Raw genomic sequence first — 11213 nt, forward strand, 5'->3', positions numbered from 1 at the left:
TTCCTAAATATAGAATGGTCAATATATGAAAATTTCTTACTGTAGGTTGTGTTAATATTGGCAATAAAGTTCCATGGTGTTGCTATATGTAACACTTAATATTATTTTGACGAGTTGTTAGTAAATATAGTATATAATTAAGTTTTGGATTTCCAACCTTTTGTATTTATCTAAGAATATGTAGTAGTCGGGGAACCATTTTATTTCATATCTGTCCATAAACTTCCTATTCTTCTACTCTTCAGAAACAAAGAAGAATAACTATCTACCTCTCTCTCTTTCTATCTCTATCTTTCTATCTCTATCTCTCTATCTCTATCTCTCTCTCTTCTCCGTAGGAACAAGAAGCTGAAGTTTCATAAAAAAAAAACCATGAATTTCTACTAAATCAACACACAAAATTCGTTTTTGGTGAAGATCAAGTTGCTCCTCTTGGTAAGTTTCTAAACTCGTTTTTATACTAGACACCTACTAGTATTTTCTACATATCTTTTTGTACAAAGCTCCGATTTAAGTGATCCAGGACTTTCTAAAAAGGTATTTCATAAATCTATAATTTTTATGAAGGAACCAAAATCTAGTTATGTTGGTATTTACCTGAAAAAGGATCAGAAAGTACAGGGCAAGTGCTGTCCAGATTTTCAGTTTTAGAAATACTCCATGTACTGCTGTTAGTAATTTTAACATAAATTTTTGTTCAAAATTGATATGGAGGTGATTCAAGATGTTCTGAAACGGTAAGACATATATCTACAACTTTTATGAAGACTATAAAGTCTAGTTTGTCCATATAGATCTTCAAAACTGAGTCACAACTTAGAACTGTGATACTGTCCAGAATTTCTGTTTCAAACGTTTTTGGGTAATTTTCACCAATATCATGTTTAGTTGACTTGTTAAATCACTGAACTTATTTAGATATTTGATTATGTATTTAAGGTATATAAACCCTTGAAAAAAATCAAAGGGGAAGTGTTTGAGGAAGTGGACAGATTTGGTTTGTTTACGGCGTAGACGATTCGAACGTCCCCAAGTTGTGATTGAACTGTTTTATGGTAAAACACCAAGGTTTGTATATAAACTTGTACTCTTTTTGGTTGCTGTAAATATGTTGAAATAACCTGATATTTTGTTTTTCTTGTCTTCGAATTATATTGTTATATTCGTATTATATCAAGTCTTGTAAGAAATTTGCTAAATCGCTCATTCGTACGGATTGTTTGATCATTTTGCATTCTTGTTGGGACTTTGTCCTTCTTGTGGCAGTGACTTGGTCACTCACTTGGCATGCCTCTTGATTTGGATTTTTTGTCATCTTGACTTTGGATTTGTAGTTCATCTTGAATTATGGAACATGTCCGTGTTAAGTACGAACTAGGAAGCCATTTTTAATATGGTCTTGATTCTCTTGTCTATTGGGTTTTTGACCCTACTTGATTTGGGGCTTCAGTCCATCTTGATATCTGATTATGCTTAGTGTGATGGCATGACGTACATATTGGGCGAAAAATGGATATTTGGTATACTCTCTTAAATGGATAATATACACTTTCTAGACTCTTGAACATTGTTATTGATATTTGGAAACACTTCAAAGTTTGATATTGATATGTTTGATATATTTGTTCACTTGTTTTAAATAATGTTAAATTGAGCTAACTATGACTGAAAAGGGGAAATTGGAGAATTTAATGACTCCAAGCCTAAAGTTTATACACCACTAAGCTTTATGCTTAGCGATAGTTGTTTTCTATCGTAGAAAATGTTCGGGATGAAATCTGAAGATGGCCAGGGTGAAGTAGTCTCTTTGGGAGAATTTATGGAGATCACATTTGCATATGCACCTTGGTTTGCATAGTTTTGGGACATGTACATGATATACATGATATACATGATATACATATATATATATATATATATATATATCACACTTATGTTATTTGGAGGCTTGTTGGATTTTAAAGACCAAAATATTGTAGCTTGAATTTGTAACCTATTTTATTGTATTAGAGTGTTTTAATAACTCAAGTCTTGTAATATGCTGAATTTACACTTTGTTTTGTAAATATGTAGAAAAGGAGAAAACTAGTTTCCTTTGTTTCTTATATATACCCGATAGTTTGAAATTTATGTACAATATAAACTTGTAATGATTTTGAATGATTGTATAAGTCTGTTAGGAAGTTGCTTTAATCTGTTGATTAATCCAGAAGGGTTATATCACCATATGTTAATATTTTGACATTGTATTTCATTTAAAATAAAATTATGGTGTATTTTCAAAAAAAATAATAATATATATATTGCACTTTGAACCTTTTCGCATGGGCCTACTTCCGCTACTAAAATTATTCTAAATATTTTTATTAATATCTCTTTTAATATTTTGTAAGTAGGAAATTAGATTTGTTTTCCTAAGTAGTACCCTCCCAAAGGGGTTGCTACAAGTTTTGGTATCAGAGCCACGGTTTGTGATTCTAGGATTTGTTTTGTTGTGATAGTATCTAGTATTTGTTGTTATTTCCTTTCTTTAAAATGACTTGGAGTTTATAAATTTTTGCATACTTGTTTAATTTAATTTATTGTATTTTGTATGCATACGCATCATGTACATGTCCCTAATGTAGTGTGATCTTATCTTTTATAGGTTTTTTAATATGGCCTCTTCTTCGAATAGAGCTGTTGAATCTGTTGATGAAAGTCAGGCCCAGTATAATGTCATGCCTCACCTTCAGGGAGGAAATGAGGAACCCTTGCCTGACCTAAATCATCCTCGTGTTAGAGGAAATGAAATGGGCAGTAATCCAAGAGCAATGAGTCATAATACTCCATTTATGACTCCCCCATTCCAGCAGATGGCTGAATTCTTTCGTCGCTTAGCTGGGATAATGTCAGAACCTAGTGAAATGAATTTTGAGAAGATGAGAAAAATGGGTGGAGTTGAATTTGAAGGCACTACAGATCCCATGGTAGCTGAACAATGGCTCGAGCGCATGGAGAGGGTCTTTGAACAACTGGAGTGTACTAATGCTGCCAAATTTTAGTATGCTATCTCTCTTTTACAAAAAGATGCCTATGATTGGTGGGTAAGTGTGCCAAATGCAAAAGCAAAACCTCCGGTGATGACTTGGGATGACTTTGTGAAATTACTTCGTGCAAAATATGTTCCCCCTGTCTATTGTGATGCTAAAAAGAAAAAGTTTCTGAATTTAAGACAAGGGAGTATGTCTATTGCAGAGTATTAACAAAACTTTCTCAGGTTTTCTCGCTATGCTAAAGGTATTATTGATGGTGAAAGAGGCAAGCGCAGAAGATTTGAAGAAGGTTTGAATGGTTACATTCGAAAATCAGTGGCAATCTTACAACTTGATGATTTTTCCAAGCTGATTTCAGCTGCACTTACTTGGGAAAGAATTGACAAGGAAGAAGCTAGTAGGAGAGAAAACAAGTTTAGGAAGGGTAATTCAGAATATGGCGGTCCATCCAAAAAGGGAAAGTTTGACTATTCCAAGACCGAGAGTACACATAAATCATTACATCATAAGCAGAATAAGTCAAATTTTTCTACTGCCAGTACTCCAAGTTATGGCCAAGGCAAAACTCATACACCTACTTGTGCACAGTGCGGGAAGAATCATTATGGTGCATGTAGACGAGCTTCTGGTGCTTGTTTTAATTGTGGAAGTATGGATCATAAAGTGAAGGATTGTCCTAATCCTAATCCTCTTTCTTATACACATACAGAAGGATCAGTTCAAAAGCCTATCACTACTCATTCTCAAGCTAATAGTAGTGCTAGACCTCGAAATATGCAAGCAGCGGGTTCGAGTGGAGCTAATCAGGCTGGTGGGTCAAGAGCTACTACACGAGTTTATGTTATGAGACAAAAGAATGACCAGGATAGCCCAGACGTGGTTGCTGGTAAATTTCACTTATTTGGCATATTTGTTGTTACACTATTTGATCCTGGATCTTCGCACTCTTATGTTTGCTCATCACTTGCATTTCTCGATACTGTTAAATCTGTGAGACTTGACTTTGATGTGCTGGTCACGAGTCCATTAGGTCATCAGGCCGTTGTTAACAGGATTTACCGAGATTGTCCATTCATGATTCAAAATCTGGTATTCCCTGTCGACTTGCTTGAAATGCCCTTCCGAGACTATGATGTTATTGTTGGCATGGATTGGCTCCATAGGCACCATGCATTGGTTGATTGTAGGTTGAAATAAGTGACATTTAGAAATCCTACACATTCACACATAGTAGTTCAAGGAGAAAGATCATTGACATCTAATATTATTTCAGCGGTCTTGGCAAGGAAGATGATTTGTCAAGGTTGTGATGTCTATCTTGCTCATATAGTCGATACACGATTGGGGAGTCCATGTCTTAAGGACATACCAACTGTGTGCGACTTTCCTGATGTATTTCCTGATGATCTTCCTGGGTTGCCTCCAGAAAGGGAGATTGAATTTCCTATAGATCTTGTCCCTGGAACTACTCCTATTTCTATCGCTCCTTATAGAATGGCTCCAGCTGAATTAAAAGAGTTGAAGGCTCAATTGCAAGAACTTCTTGAGAAGGGTTTCATCCGTCCCAGTATTTCATCTTGGGGAGCTCAAGTTTTATTTGTGAAAAAGAAAGATGGCACTCTTAGGCTTTGAATTGATTACCGACAGCTGAACAAGGTAACAATCAAGAACAAATACCCACTGTCTAGAATCGATGACTTGTTTGACCAACTGAAGGGTGCCAGCTTATTCTCAAAAATTGACTTGAGGTCTGGATATTATCAGTTGCGTGTGAGGGGGCAAGATGTTCCTAAAACTGCTTTAGGACCAGGTATGGCCATTATGAATTTTTGGTAATGCCATTTGGTTTGACAAATGCTCCTGCTGCATTTATGGATCTAATAAACAGTGTATTCAAGCCTTATCTCGATCAATTTGTGGTGGTGTTTATTGATGACATTTTAGTCTATTCCAAGAATAGAGAAGATCATGATAAGCATATCCGAAGTGTCATGCAAATTCTGAAAGAGAGACAACTCTACGCGAAACTTTCCAAATGTGAATTCTGGCTGAATGAAGTGGCTTTTTTAGGGAACATTGTATCATCTGAAGGTGTGAAGGTTGATCCTAGTAAGATTCAAGCTATTATTAATTGGAAACTCCCTAAAACTCCAACTGAGATAAGAAGTTTCTTGGGATTAGCAGGATACTACAGAAGGTTTGTGAAGGGCTTCTCTATTATAGCTTCTCCCTTGACCAAACTTTTGGGGAAAGACGCCAAATTGTATGGGATGACAAGTGTCAAGAGAGCTTTGAAAAGCTCAAATCCTTATTGACACAAGCTCCAATACTTTCTTTGCCAGCTGAAGGAAAAGATTATGTGGTATACAGTGATGCATCTCATCGTGGCTTGGGTTGTGTTTTGATGCAATAAGGGAAAATAATTGCTTATGCCTCTCGAAAGTTGAAATCACATGAGTTGAATTATCCCACTCACGATCTTGAACTTGCTGCCATTGTTTTTGCCTTAAAAATTTGGAGGCATTACTTATACGGAGAGAAGTGTCACATATTTACTGATCACAAGAGTTTGAAGTACTTGGGTACACAAAAAGAGTTAAACTTGCGACAACGTAGATGGCTTGAACTCATCAAAGATTATGATTGCACGATTAATTATCATCCTGGTAAAGCCAATGTGGTTGCAGATGCGTTGAGTCATAATTCCCTTGCAAGTTTAACTCTAAGTACATTGCCTTTGCTTCTTGAATTAAGAGCCATGAATATTTGCCTTTCATTTAATTCTAATGGTTCTATCATTGCTAATTTGTAAGTTAAGCCAGTCTTACTTGAGCAAGTCCAAGAAGCACAAAAGTTAGATGAGAAGCTTGTGAAACAGGTTGAAGAAGTCCAAAATGGAAGAGAATCAAATTTTTCATTAAGGAAAGATGGTACCTTATTTTATAAAAATAGGTTGTGTGTTCCTAATGATGATGAATTGAGAAAGCAGATCTTAATTGAAGCACATAGTTCACCTTATGCAATGCATCCTGGAGGTACTAAAATGTATCGGACCATTAAGGAGCACTATTGGTGGAGTGGTATGAAGAAAGACATTGCAGAGTTCATTTCTAAATGCTTGGTATGTCAACAAATAAAAGCCGAACATCAAGTCCCAGCTGGTCTACTGCAACCTTTGTCAATACCTAAATGGAAATGGGAAAGGATAACGATGGACTTTGTTTCTAGACTTCCACGCACTAAAAGAAATCATGATGCAATTTGGGTCATTGTAGATAGACTAACTAAGAGTGCTCATTTCTTGGCAATCAGAATGGACTACTCACTTGAACGTTTAGCAGAATTGTACATTAATGAGATTGTGAAGCTGCATGGAATCTCTGTTTCTATTGTGTCTGATAGAGATCCGAGGTTTACATATAGATTTTGGTCTAGCTTGCAAGAAGCTTTGGGTTCCAGGTTGAATTTTAATACCGCTTTCCATCCACAAACGGAAGGCCAGTCTGAAAGGGTAATACAAATCTTGGAGGATATGCTTCGAGCCTGCATTATCGAGTTTAAGGGTAGTTGGGACAAACACTTAGCCCTAATAGAATTTGCTTACAATAATAGCTACCAATCAAGTATAAGCATGCCTCCTTATGAAGCTTTATATAGGAGAAAATGTAGAACGCCTCTTTGTTGGAATGAGGTTGGTGAAAGAAAATTTGTGAGTCCTGCGATTGTGCAACAAACTGAAGATAAGGTAAAATTCATCAAGGATCGTTTGAAAATTTCTTCAGACAGACAAAAGTCCTATGCTGATCTTAAAAGGTGTGAAATTGAGCATCAGGTGGGCGATAAGTTATTTTTAAAGGTTTCTCCATGGAAGAAGATTATGAGATTTGGCCAAAAAGGTAAACTTAGTCCTCGATTCATTGGACCTTATGAAATACTTGAAAGAATTGGTCCGGTTGCATATAAGCTAGCTTTGCCACCAGAATTAGGTAAGATCCACAACTTCTTTCATGTTTCGATGCTTCGAAAATATCGCTCAGATCCATCTCATGTTCTTCCTATTGAGTCTATTGAGGTTAATCCTGATTTGACATATGAAGAAGAACCAATCCAAATCTTAGCTCATGAGATAAAAGAGCTTAGAAATAAGAGAATCCCATTAGTGAAGGTTCTTTGGAGAAATCATTCAGGCAAAGAAGCTACCTGGGAGCGAGAAGAGGATATGCGAGTTCAATATCCACATTTGTTTCGGGACTAGTACAAGGCAAATTTCGAGACGAATTTTTTTTAAGGGAGAGAGAGTTGTAACACCCCAAAAATTGTTACAATATTTGCATTCTTGATTGAGCATTTTTTTTATAACGAGGAAATATTTTACTTTGCACTTCCTAAATATAGAATGGTCAATATATGAAAATTTCTTACTTTAGGTTGTGTTAATATTGGCAATGAAGTTCCATGGTGTTGCTATATGTAACACTTAATATTATTTTGACGAGTTGTTAGTAAATATAGTATATAATTAAGTTTTGGGTTTCCAACCTTTTGTATTTATCTAAGAATATTTAGTAGTCGGGGAACCATTTTATTTCATATCTGTCCATAAACTCCCTATTCTTCTACTCTTCAGAAACAAAGAAGAATAACTATCTACCTCTCTCTCTTTCTATCTCTATCTCTCTCTCTCCTCTGTAGGAACAAGAAGCTGAAGTTTCATCAAAAAATAAAAACCATGGATTTCTACTAAATCAACGCACAAAATTCGTTTTTGGTGAAGATCAAGTTGCTCCTCTTGGTAAGTTTCTAAACTCGTTTTTATACTAGACACCTACTAGTATTTTCTACATATCGTTTTGTACAGAGCTCTGATTTAAGTGATCCAGGACTTTCTGGAAAGGTATTTCATAAATCTATAATTTTTATGAAGGAACCAAAATCTAGTTTTGTTGGTATTTACCTGAAAAATGATCAGAAAGTACAGGGCAGGTGCTGTCCAGATTTCCAGTTTTAGAAATACTTCATGTACTATTGTTAGTAATTTTAGCATACCTTTTTGTTCAAAATTGATATGGAGGTAATTCAAGATGTTCTGAAACGGTAAGACATAGGTCTACAACTTTTGTGAAGACCATAAAGCCTAGTTTGTCCGTGTAGATCTTCAAATCTGAGTCACAACTCGGAACAATGATACTGTCCAGAATTTTTGTTTCAAACGTTTTTGGGTAATTTTCATCAATATCATGTTTAGTTGACTTTTTAAATCACTGAACGTATTTAGATATTTGATTATGTATTTAAGGTATATAAACCCTTGAAAAAAATAAAAGGGAAAGTGTTTGAGGAAGTGGACAGATTTGGTTTGTTTACGGCGTAGACGATTCGAACGTCCCCAAGTTGTGATTGAACTGTTTTGTGGTAAAACACTAAGGTTTGTGTATACTCTTTTTGCTTGCTGGAAATATGTTGAAATAACTTGATATTTTTTTTTTCTTGTCTTCGAATTATATTGTTATATTCGTATTATATCAAGTCTTCTAAGAAATTTGCTAAATCGCCCATTCGTACGGATTGTTTGATCATTTTGCATTCTTGTTGGGACTTTGTCTTTCTTGTGGCAGTGACTTGGTCACTCACTTGGCATGCCTCTTGATTTGGATCTTTTGTCATCTTGACTTTGGATTTGTAGTTCGTCTTGAATTATGGAACTTGTCCATGTTAAGTAAGAACTAGGAAGCCATTTTTAATATGGTTCTTGATTTTCTTGTCTATTGGGTTTTTGACCCTACTTGATTTGGGGCTTCAGTCCATCTTGATATCTAATTATGCTTAGTGTGATGGCATGACGTACATATTGGGCGAAAAATGGATATTTGGTATACTCTCTTAAATTGATAGTATATACTTTCTAGACTCTTGAACATTGTTATTGATATTTGGAAACACTTCAAAGTTTGATATTGATATGTTTGATATATTTGTTCACTTGTTTTAAATAATGTCAAATTGAGCTAACTATGACTGAAAAGAGGAAATTGGAGAATTTAATGACTCCAAGCCTAAAGTTTATACACCACTAAGCTTTATGCTTAGCGATAGTTGTTTTCTATCGTAGGAAATGTTCGGGATGAAATCTGAAGATGGCCAGGGTGAAGTAGTCTCTTTGGGAGAATTTATGGAGATCACATTTGCATATGCACCTTGGTTTGCATAGTTTTGGGACATGTACATGATATACATGATATACAGGATATATACATACATATATATATATATATATATATATATATATATATCACACTTATGTTATTTGGAGGCTTGTTGGATTTTAAAGACCAAAATTTTGTAGCTTGAATTTGTAACCTATTTTATTGTATTAGGGTGTTTTAATAACTCAAGTCTTGTAATATGCTGAATTTACACTTTGTTTTGTAAATATGTAGAAAAGGAGAAAACTAGTTTCCTTTGTTTCTTATATATACCCGATAGTTTGAAATTTATGTACAATATAAACTTGTAATGATTTTGAATGATTGTATAAGTCTGTTAGGAAGTTGCTTTAATCTGTTGATTAATCCAGAAGGGTTATATCACCATATGTTAATATTTTGACATTGTATTTCATTTAAAATAAAATTATGGTGTATTTTCAAAAAAAATAATAATATATACACTTTGAACCTTTTCGCATAGGCCTACTTCCACTACTAAAATTATTCTAAATATTTTTATTAATATCTCTTTTAATATTTTGTAAGTAGGAAATTATATTTGTTTTCCTAAGTAGTACCCTTCCAAAGGGGTTACTACATGACATAAATGGAAGGGGAAAAAACGAAAGAGGGGGAGGTATAATTAAGAGGATTTAATTAAAGAATAGATAGAAACGGATACAACTTGAAAGCATAAAAAAGGCATAAAATTAGACAAAAAGCAGGAAAAAATCAAAAAAAAAGAAAAAATTAGATAAATAAGATCCTTGGCCAAAAAGATGTGCCAACTCATCTCCTATTTTTTACAACTTTATATATAGATAGATAGATGTATTGGAATCATTATATCTTCCGTTTTAACAATATATTCAAAAATTTCGATGAAAGAATTAAAGTCACCAAAGTATATGCAAATATTTTGAGATTCTAAGAGAAAAAGGAGACTTTGTTACATGTCAATTTAAGGAAGCAAAAAATGCCAAAATTTTCATAACAGCAAATGCAATAGTACTACTTGTTCAATAATAGTATCAATTTGGAGTCTAAATATTTTGTTCAATAATATCAATTTGGAGTCTAAATATTTTGTTCATAAATATCAATTTGGAGTCTAAATATTTTGTTCAATAATATCAATTTGGAGTCTAAATATTTTGTTCAATAATATCATTTGGGAGTCCAAATTATTTTGTTCAATAATATCATTTGGGAGTCTGAAAACTCATTAGGCGTTTTTTCCGTCATGCCAGTCCTTGTTTTTGTAGTATTCTTGTTTTTCTTATTTTATTTATATTCGTCCATTGGTTTCTGAAAACTACAGTCTAATATAATTCATTGTTTGTAGTTTATTCTCAAAACTTAGAGCCCGTTTGGATATATGAATCTTTTCACTTTTTTTAAAAAAAAAATTACTTTTTTTTTAAACCAGTGTTTGGCTATAAAATTTCTAATTTTCATTTGAAGATAAATTTTTCGAAAATTTGAAAAACTCCAAAAGGCTATTTTTTAAAATGTTCACTCACATCACTCAAAAAACTTCACAAAAATCTAAAATTATATTTATTTCCAAACACAACTCTAATTTTTCAATATCATTTTCACTTAAAAAAATTTTTTACTTTTCTTTTTAAAATTTTACAATTCTTATGTCCACTTAACTTCACTATACCGATTTGTTCACGGGACATGCATATGATTGATATTCAGTTGTCCTTTCTCTCTGCAATATAATTTACTATATATTCTTTAAGAGTTTTTACTCCACGGGTGGATAATTTTAATTCATGAAATAATTAATAATGACAAAATTCCCTAAATTTTCTTCTATCTGAAAAAGATATTTTGGCAATAAATAGTTGATTGATTAGATATAAAGTGAATTATGATGGTTAATAGTTGGTAGAAATGAGGTTTCTCTCGAACACGACAAATTAGATTGAGATTTTTATATGCGACTATGTTTTCTAATAGT

The 11213-nt window shown here is 33.6% G+C and overlaps 1 long non-coding RNA gene across 1 annotated transcript; it reads left to right on the forward strand.

Moving 5' to 3' along the window:
• The first annotated feature begins 242 nt into the window (after nt 1-242).
• Nucleotides 243-2226, forward strand: LOC107803754 (uncharacterized). The gene is made up of 3 exons (XR_001652069.2): nt 243-435; nt 940-1068; nt 1760-2226. It is a non-coding gene; the product is annotated as an uncharacterized LOC107803754 (long non-coding RNA).
• The last annotated feature ends 8987 nt before the right edge of the window (nt 2227-11213 follow it).

The sequence above is a fragment of the Nicotiana tabacum genome, chromosome 20, assembly GCF_000715075.1.
Source record: "Nicotiana tabacum cultivar K326 chromosome 20, ASM71507v2, whole genome shotgun sequence".
Taxonomy (NCBI): Eukaryota; Viridiplantae; Streptophyta; class Magnoliopsida; order Solanales; family Solanaceae; genus Nicotiana; species Nicotiana tabacum.